Below are 15,790 nucleotides of genomic sequence, written 5' to 3'. Positions count from 1 at the left end.
AATAAAGATAACTGAAATATGAAAGCCTTTGAAATTTATCATTCTATATATATTTCACACACTCATATTAAAATTGCGTTCTATCTGATGTCTGTTATTAATTAAAAACGAATTTAGTCTGAATTAAAAACGAAATTTAGTTACATTGTTGGTGGTTCTGACAGGTAAAAAATTAAGTGAAAGTAAAATGAGTTTTAGATTATTATTAGGTACATATAAACACATAAGATCTGCGGTCCAATGACAATACCAAAATAATTACAGAAAAGACCTTTTATATATTTCTCACAAATATTACTGTCTCTAGTTTCACAGATGGTATAAGAATCGAATAGATCTTCGACAGTGTATTCTGTACATTTGCAATGGATAACGAACAACATCTAGTCCGAACTTCGATTTTCTACCTATTACAAAGTTTCATTCGGTCGTACAAGTTTCGAAGTTCATACATCGCTTGTTCGTACATTTTCACGACTGTCGGTAGTGAAAAATAAAGTTCGTGGACTTCCTATAGGTACTCGATGGAAGAAGCAGGAAGTTACCACGACGACGAACCGAACTTTTATGGGTTCTAAAATTCCTTAATGGAGATACTTCTGTGTTGTGCGACATTTTTGTTCCACCTTTTTCTTTTTAGTTTAACCTCTGTAACTTGATTTCTCAGTTATCGAGCATTTACTATAGTTGTTGCATTATTCATTGTTCAGACGAGTCGTCTGTGGTTAAAGATAAACATGAAATAAAAAGTTTCCTGAATGTTCATGAAATTTTCCACATTTCTACGTTCCAAAGTATCCTTTAAACGCCACAGTACAATTTGAAATATTAACGCAAAATTCCCTATCCAAACTGGAAAGGAACTCGATGGAAGCGCTGCAACGAAAATTCGTGCAAGCACTTTCACAGGGAGATAAGATTCATATCTGACAATGAGCTTGAACGAGATTCATTGAGTTATCGATTAATGGTTGAATAAAACGCGAGACCCCCTCCTCCTCGGATTAATAATACCGAGAAAGTTTAACGAAGCGTTACCAGATAGCGTTTTTGTACTCGACTATTGTGCCGAACGCCCAGGGAACGGGAAGTAAATGACGTAGAAGGGATGATACGGTATGTCGAACGCGACTAAATTATCTTGTTTTCTTTCCTCGTTATTTCTTATTTTTCGCGATCGAGTAACAAGTTTCCCATTTTTCCGTACATTTTTAAACTCCTCTTGAAGGAAACTTAAGTTTAATTGCAGTACTTCTTTTTTAGCGTTCTGGATTACTGAAAGAATTCAAGTGACAAAAATATGAGTAATGAAACGGGGATAATTTTTTTTAGTGATTGTTAAAAATACGTTTATTGCGTGATCTCGATTCTGTGGAAGAAATAAAATGTTGGTGATTAATATGGTATTATGTATGAAAACTACGAAACCAAGAAAATAGAAAATAAAAGTGAATCTGGTTTTTTTGTTCTGTATGGTGGATGCATTTGAAATTAAATAGATGTGTGCCGGAGATGATGAAAGTAATGTAACACTTATCTACACACGAAGTAAATTTGAAAAGGAGGTCTCGTATATTCCAATTTCATATAAATCTCAAAATAACTCCTACAACGATCATGTTTGATTAAACGTTTCCTGCCAAGGATAATAAAATTTGACTTTATAATTTCCACGAATACATACATGTGCCATTGCATACGTTTACGTTCACCCGTTATATGGACCCTCCGTTTATGTTCAATAAGAGATACTGGCGGATCGGTATTATGTTACCGTAAAAAATTTCAGATATCACTCAGACGGTGCCATTTTTACGATTTTCCATTTGGCATTTTACACTTAGATAGTAACCCAGCAGGGATGACTGCGTAACGTAATCAGTTCAGCCGCCTTGATAGCGAAACCTTACGATGCTTTATGCAGATTGAGTATCAAGTACGCCATGCAATCCCCTTGACCCAATTTAACAATCGCAGAAGTGCATTGCTTTGTCCTGATCCAATATCTTTCCCCCCTCCTGTTACATATTTTTCTATCGTGTCCGACGAATAAACTGATCGTTCGATGAAAGTGAACGTCTTTCTCACGATTGATATTTCAGCATGAAAAAGTTTATCATAGTAACCTGATGAAAATTTAGTTATATTATTAGCTTCGCTTATGCTGCAGTCGACAGGTATTCTTTTAAGATTTCCTAATAAAAATAGAGAAATAGTGTTTCAATAGTCTATGATTCCATTTTGAAGATCTTTTAAACCCACGAATTTAGTACAAATTTGTAAAAAAATATCACAGATCGTAAGAGTCTTATGAAATAGTAATAAAAACTAAATACAATTTTTGTTTATTAGTGGTTGCAAAAATAGGTTGTTAGGGGGTACACTATCTTAAAACGTTAAAAAATGAATAAAGTCTCGGAAAAGTATCATATTTTCGAAGGATATAAACGTAGCTTTTACCTTTATTCTCCGATTTTTTACAAATAAAAATGTTACAAAGTGGCAAAGTTATTCAATAATTTCGAAGCTTCTTCTGCTGGAACATCGATCGCTGGCCGCCTTCACCGACAAGGACTGGAACGTTCGAAATTAAAAGTGCTTTTTGATTTACAAATAAGAATGTATTATCTACAAGGTAGTGTAAAATCTTTCAAATTTTTTTAATAAAATATAAAAATGGCCACAGTTTGAAGAGGAAAATCCTCTTTCTACAAAGATCATATTTAAACGTTTCTAAATAATTAAATACTTGAAATATCGAAAAAAACCCTATACTATATTGTAAGCAATACATTCTTATTTATAGATCAAACATCACTTTTTATTTCGAATATTCTAGTCCTTGCTGACGATGGTAGTCAGCAATCGATGTTCTAGTAGAAAAGGTCTCGGAATTACCCAATAACTCAACCATTTTGTAACATTTTTAGTTTTAAAGAATTGAAGAATAAAATCGAAAACTACATTTATATCCTTTTAAAATTTGAAACTTTTTATTTTAATTCAACTACCTATGTATGAACAAAATTCCTAAAATTTACCTATTTTTAAACGCCTCGGGGTGGTATACTCCCTTACCAACCATTTTTTACAACCACTAACAAAAAATTATGTATTTAAAAGAAATCGTAATTTTCCACAGCCAAAAAAATTAAAAAATTGCTGTGCTGTAAAACTAGGAGAATTACATATGTATATAACATAGTGCCAACTGACCACGAAAGAATTAATCATCGGGGTTAATTAGATTTTGTCGATGTACTTGTTCTCGAATCCACCGGAATGGCGAAACTATTGCGAAACCTTTGATGCCGGTAAGCCTGTCGGTGGTATACGCAAACTGGCACGTGATGTTTCACCCGGAGGAGCACATTCGTGTTTATCTTGGAGCCAAGTAGTTTCTTCGATATCGGCGTTTGTGTTACGATGCGCCGCGTCGATCGCAATTCGCAAGATTAAACGAGAAGAAGGGAGAAATCCACGGGAGAAGCTCGCTTCCGCGAACAATTCCCATGAATGAGAGCCAAAGGACCTGGACTAGCGACAATCGAAAGCAATCAACATCCGCAAGTTCTCTCTGTACTTTGAAAGGATATTTAATCCGTCATGAATTTCCTTTAAGGTGGTTATTAAACGGTTAAAATGAACGGTTTCTGGTGGGTTCGATTGAAGAGCGACTAATAAATCATTCTACAATTCTTCACTGTGGATATAACACGTATTTTGAAAACCTTTCAAAATATTAAAAATTAAGTGAAATGCAAAGCGTCAATGAAATTCGATGAAATGAAAAACAAACTTTAGAGAAAAAGTAACTTTTTCTTCAAGATCTTTCTGTGTAAGATTTTGTTTATTACAAACTTAGTGAAAGGCTTTGGGTACAATTTTTGGAAAATTTACTCCTTTTCGAAATTTTATCAGATGTAACGTACACTTGAACTCCCATTATTTGAACCATATGAAATACATACACTGTTATGGAATATATTACTATTAATTTAAAATTGCGAAGTCCCAGATTACCTGAACATCGACAAATTCACATCTTCATACTGTATTTGTCAGCAAATGGGAAGAAAAAATGTATCTTCTCTATTCAATCTATCGTTACATTCACAATAAAACGACGTTTTCCGTTAAGTCAATCTGAAATTTTACTTTTACTATTTTCCATATCTGTACACTCTCAACCCATGCATCAAATTCGTGATGTATTTAAAATTCGTTGATGAAATTTCTTTATATAAAAATTTGTATATTCGTAAACATTTACAAAATTTTATCCAGTATCCGCGAAAAGATTAATTTACCAAAGAATTATATCAACGCAGGTTCCAATCGTTTTTCGGTAAAAATGATGAAAATTGTACAATGACCGAAATTGTGTTCGGGCGAAAATTGAAATTCCACACATGCAACAGAACGAATTATTTTATCGCGTACCAACACCGGAGAGCAAATAATTCGTTGTAATAGCAGTGCAAGAGGATCAAGCTCCTACAGTTTCTCATGTAAATTCGAGAGCACGGGATTAGAGATATCGCAGCACCACAATATAGGCGCACTGCGTATAACCCAGTTCACTGATTGGTAGCTTGGTACCATTGATCCTTTGTCATGACAAATGAAAGCAGACAAATCACGCCGAAATACGCGGTCAACTGCTAAGTCTCATCGACAATAAATCATAGCTGACGCGTGATATTATAATGCATCGTAATTCTCGCAGCATTTACATAAAAATATATTACTTACTGGATAATATGTACATTTTCATGAAAATTCGCAATTCTTGTGGATTAATTTATAAAAATTCAGTTAGAATAAAATATGTAGAATTGAACTTCTTAAATCTTCCTTTCTTTATTGAATTTTGTAGACTCGAGTGTACTACAAATCTATAAAATTGTGATCTACTTATTTCGTTTTTTCTGCAACAAGAAGTTTTTCAGAATACTAAATTCAACAATATAATTATTCATCAATTTTTAACGAAAGTACGCAATCGTTACACCAATTCGACTCTGCTACCGATCTTTCAGATCGATAACAATTTTCTGGCATATTTCACAAAGCAGAGTTGATTTCTGAAGAGAAGAGATTACGAGTAAGTCGAAAAAGTCTGTAATATCGTAATAGCGTTAAAGAAACGAAAACGTGATTGCATCGAGATAGACCGGAAGACCGTGGCAGGGTTAAATACAAAATCTCTATCATTGCGATGGCTCGGCGGAAGCTGAAATTGCAAAATGTTCCGGGCGTGGGTTTATAAATGTAATTTTCCAACTTTTTCAATTTTCCTAAAAACTTGCGCGGCGTTTCGAATTACCAATTATCGTAAAAACGGGAATTTGTCGCGTAGACGTGTCGTGAATATCGACGGCGAGGATTCGAGCAGAGATCTATTGAATGTTCCAGGAATAGCCAACCAGGACCTATATTCCCGATCAGGGAACGGAACACGCTCGGAAGTACCAACAATTTCCATCTGGAATACTAACGTCCCTTCCGGTTGTCTGATTAATCCTTTGGGAACGGGCGTCACACGTGGTGCAATATGAAATGCGCTGCCAATCGAGTTCATGTCGGACTCCCGACACCGATATTAAAGCCGTGCTAGGTCGTCGAGATTTATTTTTCCATTCGAAACGTAATCCTGTTCACCAACTTTTTCAAACACGGCTCGTCTGACAGCAGTTGTTTAGTTCGTGTTAATTGTCGTGCGGTGAATTGATGAGTCGATGGTGACATTTTCATTGTTATTTCTTCAGTTTTCGACCTTATAACTGGTGGTATAAGTGGAAAATATAGAATTAAACTTTTCCATTGGAGACTTCGTTTACGAGAAAATCGACTTTAAAAATATTAATCTGAAATTCGTGCATTCGCGTTGTAGTAAGTAGAAACAGAATGCAATGATCAGACACGGTAGCCGTGTTCTATTTAATTGTACGCTTTATCCAGCAGATTTTCAAAATCGATTTTCTCAAAAATGAAGTCTCAAATGGACAAATTTTACTGTATATTTTCGACTCATTTTTGTTCACGTAGAATCATAGACTACCCGATTGTACCACCAGTTATATGACACCCTGTATACTCAAATTAGCATTTTCAGAATATTCGAAATAAAACTCAGTGAATAGTGTCCCGCGGGTATTTAAACAGCTGACAAAATAATGCACTCGGCCTCGTTCTTCGATGGAAAATGGCCGGAGGTTAATAAATGTTTTGCACGTTGACTTGACCCCATCTTAAAAGGTAGTTGGGATAAAAATAGCTGAGTGCCGTCTATCGTAAGGGTACACAGACTGTGGAAGAAGTTACTGTTCGCCGGTGATCGATGCAGTTATTAGTGGACCGACAACACAGCCGCCGCTCTCTTCGAGAAAAAGCCAACACATCGGGACATCCGACTATGCGCGGTGATCGACGATGCTTTTCGATTAATCCACGACTCGAATTCCCTCCCGTTTTCGAGTGAAATCCGTCCAGTTCTCCTCTGCAAATATTGAACATCAGGGAACGTTGATTCATTTTTTAACCGTGTTGTTGGTTAAATCGATCTATTAGTTGAAATCTGTCTCGGTGATATGCTTTCTTGCCTTTTCGAAGCAAAATTTCAATACGGTATTTCAAATGCACGTTTTATTCCCGAAGTTTTGCATATCTGGAATCTGTAGGAAATTGATTAATTTTTAGCAGGTAGTAAACTCATGTACGATGTAGGGTAAATGTCAAAATTACTGTCAGTGTCCCTAATACTGCCACTTTATTTATTTTATTTAATAAAAACGTAACGTATAAAGAATTGCGTACAAAAAGTTTGGTTATTAAATTGGGACTCTGCTTTACATAAAAACAAAGAGATAGATGTATGTCTTGATATTTAAAAAGGAATGTTCAGAAATGCAAGTGCAATTTGAGCGTTAAAAACGCATGTATGTATGTAGGAAGTGATGGCGAAATCATATTGAAGAAAGAGCTGCAATTTTACTGTTAAATCTATACCTATTGTAGAAAATGAATTGTTAAAGTATATAAGAATTACTTTCATTTTTGAGGTAACAGTAATAGGGATACTGGGATTGCTCGCAGATTTTAATTAATTATTAATTCATTCTTCACATTTAATGAATAAAATTCTTTTTTGTAATGACAGAAATTCTAAACAATATTACGTTCGTAACCGAGAGGGTTTTTAGGTTAAACAACACGTAATATGATTAAATGATGTTATGCTACAATCCTAAGGTGGCCTGATTGGGACATCTAGCCTATTATTGTCACGTCCCGGATGTCACATTATGCATATTACATTAGGTTAGTAGCGTATTTGATTGATTGTACGGGAACTAGGGTGTTCTAGTCAAAAGTCTTTACTAAAATATTTGTTCAAACTTTTATGACATACGCAATATAAAATCAGATTTTTAGTCACTTCGATAGAATCAATAGATTGATGATATTACCAATGAGTTTTTTCACTCGTTCAATTTTTTCACCTCCATTAATAACTACTTCTATTATGTTAATGTTTATGGACACTAATAGTGATATGGTATTACTCGTTTCTCACAGCAACTTAGCACAAAAAAACTTGTGCAAGATACCTAACGGCAATAAAAAAAAATATAACATCGCACTTCAATCTATATTCATGTAAGTAGAAATGGTGAGTAATGGACAGACACCTTAATAAATCATTTCAAGGTGAACTCCTGCTTGATATTCGAAGACAATATCCTAAAAAACGAAGCATCGTACGAAAAAATTCTATTCCACATACTCGATTTCTCTCTGTAAAGAGAATTTGCTTCCCTTTATCTATTATGAATTACAATGTGACACTCTAAATAACTGAGAAGTTTACTGAGACAAAAACGATCCTATTCCATGCACCATCTGTCAGCAATCTCTTGATGCGCGAAAGGATAATAAAAACGATTGCTAAAGGAGTCCAAAGCCAGAGAGCACCTCAGCCGACTCCTCAGTGTTCACCAAAAAGAACAAGGAGGGATTATAAGATAGCTTTATTTTGGAACTTATGCGGACTGTTCCCGATGGTATATCGCTTGGCATGTCGCCACTCTCTCTCTCTCTGTCCCCCGACTGCGTAGCTTGCTTCGCCTTACTTGCTTCCCACTTTCCTCGGCTTTGTCCGCTAAGCACTCCAAGATTACGGAACATTTGAACCCGTTCTGTTTCACGGTAAGAAATCTCGACATTCGGAAGCGGAACTGCCTCGACAGTCAGAATAATTGAGATCGGTATAAAAAAATTGACCACCATCTAAAACAGATCGCTGAGGAAGTCTAAGGTCAATGTCCCTATTTCTAATCACGCCCCGATTTCTGTTCAGTACGCATATCCTTTATTTAATGTAAAAAGTTAAATAAAAAATTAGTTATACAACAAATTATTTCAATTAGTTCAGTGTTTCCGTACAAAATGCTACAGCCCGCTGTTCAATGGATGGCAGCATTTTAATAGAAATAAAATTTAATATGTGTGTCCGTTGCGAAGAAAGGTGATTTGAGCGGTTTCGTTGCTATCGTGAGTTACAGAGCACTTTATAAAACTTAATTATAATAATGTATTACCACTTTAAACGGAAGAAGAAAAGGTTCAATATTTATCTTTCAGCTACGTTATTCATTTCTGAATTCACTGGATCTACTAAAAACATTCAGACCATGAAAAAATTCAAATTTATAAGAAAAATGTGAATCTGCAGGACACTGTACCTAAGGTTTTGTTGTGAAATTGTAAGAAACTTCGTGTACACAAATGTGACGACCAGGTCCGAAAGGATTAAAACAGGGTCAACGATTATAGAGAAATCATATTAACCGTGACGGCTGATTTCATTTTAATCTATTCTTCATGATCATTCACGGTATAAACATCAATTCAGATTCTCTTGAATATATCAGCATTTGCGTGATCTTAAAACGAAGTGAATGCGCTTAGAAGTCTGACCTTTTCACTTTTATCCCCTTCAATCCTCTCGCTATGGTTCCTCAACATTATTCTCTTAACTATTGTCATCCGCCTCTTGGCTTTTGACCTCGTACTACATTGTCTCGAGTCACTCGCCTCTTCCAACTGTCTATTGACTTTCCTTTGCTATCCCTGAATTGTGTCGTAGTGCCCGATTCTTGTTTCAGAGCGATGCCATTAGATAAAACTGTATCTTTATTGTTATATTATACAAACATTCGACATTATTTGAAATTTCGATGTTCGTTGTTCTATACTAAGGTGAACATAATAAAAACATCGAAATGGAAATTTAAAATGAAAAAACAATTCCTTGTTCATGCCAAACTTTTTCTTATTTTTTTATTATTTATTTAAAGATTAGACTTAACGAATTCCACTAAACACACTTTATAGGTATGTATGTTAGCCTCTGAACGGATATCGGAAGTAAATATCCATTTGTTTAAATTTGTATTCATCACTTGTTTATTTGTTTGAATAATTTTCGATCACCGATCATTCCAGAATTTTACCAAGCAATCTGACAAAGGTGTAAGTGCAAATGCACTACGAATATATAATTCCATAGAAATATTGAATATAGTTTTCTAACGATTCAATCAATTTCATCGGGGGTGAATCGCGAAAGAGTAGCGCAAAGCTATTGTGTCAGGACGATTAAATCGTTGCCTTTCCAATTTGGAGTGTTTGTGTCGCGGGTAATTTAGTCGAGCTCAGAGAAAACTCACTTTGCTCATGCACGACACCGCTCGTAAATACACGTTGTAACGCGGGAGAGGCAGTTGTGTATAGTGAGTCGAATTTATCGTGAATTTTCGAGTCTGTGTATCGTAAATTATCGTCCACCGCAGACACAATCGTTCTTGCGGGCGAATTCGCCGCAATTTCCAGCGAATCCGGGTCCAGATTCGCCTGCTTCGCATTAACGTTCCAATCAGCAATTAATCGCGGGCTAATTGCCGTTGCGGTCTTTATTAAATTTCTATTTTCTGAACGATTGACCCGATTCAATATTCACGTGGCGTCATTCAATAATCCACTAATCTACACGTTTTCGAATACTCTACATTTTTTTATTCCAAATGAAATGTATTTATTTTAACAATTATTGAACTTGATTTTAACCTTTTCAGATCTGGTGGTCGCATTTGCATACATTAAGTTTCTTACAATTTCACACAAAGCCTTATGTACAATGTGTTGCAGATTCATATTTGTGTATTAAATTTGAATTTTTTCATGTTCTGAATGTTTTTAGTAGGTCTAATGAATTCAGAATTGAATAACATTGATTACATACTGTGCTGTGACAACTAATAGTAGGAACCTGGAAGCAGTATAATTTTACACAGGTCTTCTTCAGTTTCAAGTGTTAATACATTACTATTATATTTGGTATCTTCAAAACTATGGGCCATATAAACAATTTTTTAAAACAAAATATCATCTGCACAGTCTACTGAGGTGAAATGTGTAATCCAATATTTTTGTACCCTTAAAAGAAAATTCTGGTCTGAAAGGATTAAATACACCAGGCTCTTTCATTTTTCACTCACTGTTTTTTTTTTGTGTGTGGAGCGGTTTACTTTCGAATTTTTGCAGGTTCAATCGAATTTCACTGTGGACGGATCCCAAAGAATTCAATTACAGAATCTGTGGCGTACACATGGATCAGTGAAACTCTTTTTAGTTTTTTTAAATTCTTTCATAGAATATGTAAAACTGAATGTGAAAATGAGAATGTAGAATGTGTAAAACTGAACAAATTCTTTTATCTATGAAAGAATTTCGATTTCATTTTTGATACACGAGAAAATAACTTGTAACGCTTTGTGCGACCCACCTTTTGTATAACGTAATAAATCGGAAATTAGGGATCTTATAAGAGACAATGAAGCAGAAGTAGAGAAGGAAATTTTTTAATAAATAGCTTTGTTTTTGAGAAATTGAGTTTGAGTATTGATCGAGTATGCGTGCACTGAGGTAAGAGGGAACTAGTACTGGTACTATAAGCGGCGTACGGAGGCCACAGAAGTGTCCAAGAGTGACTTGAGTGCACGAGTACTTGACTAATATTTAAACTTCATTTTTATAACGCCTGGCTTCTTAACAAAATCACTGTTTTTTTAATCATTAGTTCATTTATTATCACTAGTCTATAGATTTGTATATAAGCTGATATTTTCATAGCCAGCTTTATCGAACTGGGAATCAATTTAGACGTTTATTTACCATATTGAAAAATTTTACACTTGCCAAACGAGACAAAGAGCTATTCCAAATTTTCATTGTATTTCAGTCATTCGCATAGTGTTCAGTGTATTAGACATCCTACTGTAATTTTATTTAAATTATTAACTTCGTATATAAATTGCATTTTAAAATTACTATCTGCGTAAGTATTTTAAACTTATTATTAGTGAAAATTCGACTTTAATAGTTACAACCGTTCGTTGGTGCATTTACTCTAAGCCCGAAAAAGAAACAGTAGAAATTTCAATGGATCTACGTAGTTGAGCAAAATTATAGTTAAATCAATTTTTTACCACAAGATGTCAAGAACTTTTTTCTGGTACTGAATAGTTGGTCAATGTGGTTGCAAATACTTAAGAGTATTTTTAGCGCGAGATTAAACCGTAAATACTGAATAAAAGTAACTTTTACGGTCGTAACGATTTATTCAGATGCATTGCATGCTGCATCGCCGTGAATTTACCACACAATGATATCAGAGCACTCGGATTTGTTACGATAGGAATCGCCCTTATAAAGATGGTATTCTTGAACTGACCTTTGCGAATTCTACCACTGCTGCCCTTTTAAACCAAACGCAAGAAAATCGTTGTTACACCTAAATAAAGATAGTCTACATTTCGTTCTTCTTGTCCTCAATTCGCCTCTTTATCAATTTTCAATCTCTTAATCTATACGTCATAGATCGATTGTGAAATACACACTGTCCAATTCCATTTTTCTCGACAGTCAGTTACTAGGAATAAATAATTACACGATACAGTACCGCTGCAGCTGGTCGCACGTCCCTAAAATTATGTTTGGAATATCTTTGTTGCCTGACGAGACAATCTTAATTTAACTGAATAGAAACGAATATTTAAATAATAAGATATCTTCAAAAATAACACTGTATTCAATTTGATATAACGTTTCGACTGACGAGATAATATTAGTCCAAGTGTCCTCAATTTGCTGCTTTTAAAACGTTTCTGTCCCTACGTCAATACTTCGTGGACCAATCACGAAACATTTCGCAATTTTATGCAATTTTGTACTGCAAGACTGCAGATACTTATATGAAGCTTCATATTCATAAATGACCTCATCCCAACAAGAGTAAAAAAAAAATTGTTTCGTCAATTAAGAATTTGGTTGGCTTGAAAATACCTAATACAACTAACGAAATGAACTAACATAAAATTATGTATTCTATTACATTCTAAACATTTCCATATTACTGGCTAATTGTTCCACAAATCACATTCTAGTCTTTTATTTTGATGATCAAATTCAAATTGAAAAGAAATCCTTCTTGCATCGCAGGAGAACATAATTCATTTTCGTTTCATATTTACAAGTATTGTTAACCTGACGGCAAGCGAATTCAGTATTTTAAAATAACATTACGCCTGGATTATTCAGAGATTCGATACGATTCATCGAGTGTGGTCGCAGAAAAGATGGATAACCGGAAAAGAAACGCTTTCGACGTCTCCTTGTTGGTTCGCTTCTATCTGAAGGAGACACTGCTCAAGGCTACGCTCGCGATGGCGAAAAATGTCTCAAGGAGTTCCCGAATATGGGTCATAACGCATCCACGTTTGGCAATCGCGATATTTTTTGGCGTTCGTTTCAACACGGAGGTGGCACGAGGACAAACACATTTCGAAGTAAACAATTTATGAAAACGACTCGATAAATCTGCTTAATCTTTCGGAACGAAATAGAACAACACGTTGGAAACGTCCCCCTGGATAACCTTTATGATATAGTAGAGTGTTGATCATCCGAAATCATGGGGAGAGAGAATATTTTCCGAAGAATCCGAAGAACCAGAAATAGTTACGAAGATATATCCAAAGTAACAAGTCCGAATGGAACTCGTTGATTACGTAAATATTTCACTTTCATCACAATAGATACAATGATGTAACAGTTTCTCATTGTTAAATGAAGAAAATTCATTTCGAGTTTAGATGTACAGCTTTCGAGTTCAAATGCATATAATAAAATTATAAGATTATATATTACCTATACTTAAGATACGAAATAATCATGAAACCATATTTCAAAATGAATAATGACTTACACATTTTGTTTCTATTTAATTTAAAAATAGATAAAAAATTAATACAATACAAAAACTTTTACTTTAGATAACTTATTAAATAGAAATGTAGCAATTAGGCTGTGGTTCTTTGTGTTTAATATAGCATATTTTTCATGTTCAAATATTAGTAACATTCTACCTTTTACGTTTACCACTAAACTGCAAGTATTCTGTGCGTTTACAACTATAAACAGAAGAATGTAATGACTAGACTGCAGATTTCATGCATTTATAGCCTCTAAGTGTTTGTAAAATACAATAAAGGACAATACTTCCATCAGATTCAATAAGATTTTTGGTTTATTCAGAACCGAATATGATCATTGAGAAAAGAAAGATATTCCTACATTTGCTCTTCTCTGTATGAACTGCTTTAGAAGATATCATTTTGCATAAAAATCTGCAGTCTAGTGATGACTAACACGCGAATGTTTTTGTTATTGTAATCGATATCTTTCAATTTAACAGAACTGTTGTAATATAACGCAAACCTTCCATCTTATTTTATCTGTAATGGAATTCTCAATCAGTACAGAAAATTTTTCTCTTACATTGTATTTTATAGAATAGAAAATATTTTTACTATCACCTTATGAAACTTATATGGATAAATTAATAAGAGTCCCACGTGGAACTTTCGCTATTACCGTTAGATTGAAGTATGTATGTGTGTTTGTGTGTCATAGAATACTTCTGCAACACTGTTTCCAGAAGTACCACCCAGCGTACCGACTTTTTCCTCCAGTTTGCGTATTCTTGCCGACGCTTTCTGCGGAACGGTATACGAGAGTTTGCATTTATATCCTTTGGGCGACGGTGTACAGAGCTTTTAGCCGGAAGCATTTCTTCGTGCGTCACGGATATGGATCTACGTCGAATGTTTCTGTTCGAGGGCGACCAGCGTGATTGGAAAAAAAAACGAGAAATCGGGTCTGGGTGGAAGCGCAAGAGAATTAAACAAGAGCGTATCACCCACGATTTAAAAAAAAATCGATTTCTGTTGTTTCATTCCCCAGATGTTTATCTATCTAAAAATATACAGAGTATGGTTGTCTAGAATTGTTTGCAAGTAAAGTGTCTAGTTTATTCGTCGTATATTCAACTTCACGAATTCGTGTGGGAGTTAACAGTTGCGAATATAAAATTTTCGTCTGTAACAAACATAGCGTGGGTTTTCCAAAAGGTACTAAAACAAATTCTAACCAATTTCCATTTAATTCTACATAAATTCGTAACTCGATGTAATTTTAAACCTTGTATTACGTGTACGAAATTTAGTAAAAGGACATGCGCAAACAGATGTACCGTTTTCTGATTAAATTGTCAATTCGAATTGTGTGAAACAGACATATGAACATTTCTGTCATGCCAACTGAAAAATACCAGAAGAAACTATTATATGATATAAATGTTATAATAGTTTATATGATATAAACTATTATATGATATGATACCAATCTTTCATTTTCCAATTTAAAATACATTGTCATATAGCTACATTATGAACGAAAGGGTTAACGTTAATTCATGCCCTTTTTCCACTGTAGAAACGACTTAATATGCAACATAATCAAATGCTCATGTATTTCAGGCTTTCACTCTTCAATTCCAAGTGATGATACACTATAGTCCTCTGATCCGCTAAATGCAACGAAAACGTGTTTGCACGTCTCTCTGTATCTGGCGAATACACTACAAAAAGGGGGTAAAAAAGGAGATATTCCAGCCGCAGGTGAAGCTACGAGAGAGCACGTACCGTTTTACCAGGGATTTCACTCCCACCGGTGGAAACGTCCAAAGTATTGATACCGTGGGTCTAACTGTCAAGAGAGCAGAGTGCAGAGCAGTCAGCTCGCTGTAAAAGTTGTTGGATATACAATGACTGCATATTCTCTTACATTCGTGTCGACACGAGCGTGAATACGTCCGCTGAGAGACATACCTTTTTAGCTTTCAGGCGGGACAATCCGCGACAAACGTCTTTATATAGCCGCGACCGGGCTTAGAATCTTTCGCGCGGCTTTTTCAGCAGCAGACTATTTGGCTAACAAGCTTTGACGATGAATCCCGAGCGGTCAACTATTCGGCGCGCAGTGGCGGCCATAAGAAACACTCTCAAAGAGGAGTCTGACAGCAGCACCAGGTGCAAGTATTTTGCGGGTACTCACGATGAGACTAGACTTGTGACTGTCCTCAAGGGAGGTCGTAAATCTCCGCTACGAATTTATTCGATACCGCTAATGTATTAGGGTATCCGGGCTCTTAATACGAAGGAACGTAATGAGGATATTAGATGTGAAGTAAAATAACGGAAACAGTGTACAGTAAATCGTCGAGACATTTTAGACATTATAACTAAAAAAAATTTAGCCTCGTTGGACTCGTATGTTTCCGAACTTTTTTCAATATTTTACATTACAATAGGTGTACCTATATGAA

The 15,790-nt window shown here is 35.0% G+C and overlaps 1 protein-coding gene across 1 annotated transcript in view; it reads right to left on the bottom strand.

Annotated features, from left to right (window-relative positions):
• Positions 1-15,790, bottom strand: part of LOC107194004 (alpha-catulin) — a 94,398-nt gene that overhangs the window by 22,329 nt on the left and 56,279 nt on the right. The window lies entirely within an intron of this gene.

The sequence above is a fragment of the Dufourea novaeangliae genome, unplaced genomic scaffold, assembly GCF_001272555.1.
Source record: "Dufourea novaeangliae isolate 0120121106 unplaced genomic scaffold, ASM127255v1 scaffold21, whole genome shotgun sequence".
In the NCBI taxonomy this organism is placed as follows: Eukaryota; Metazoa; Arthropoda; class Insecta; order Hymenoptera; family Halictidae; genus Dufourea; species Dufourea novaeangliae.
This window is presented reverse-complemented; position numbering and strand designations above follow the sequence as displayed.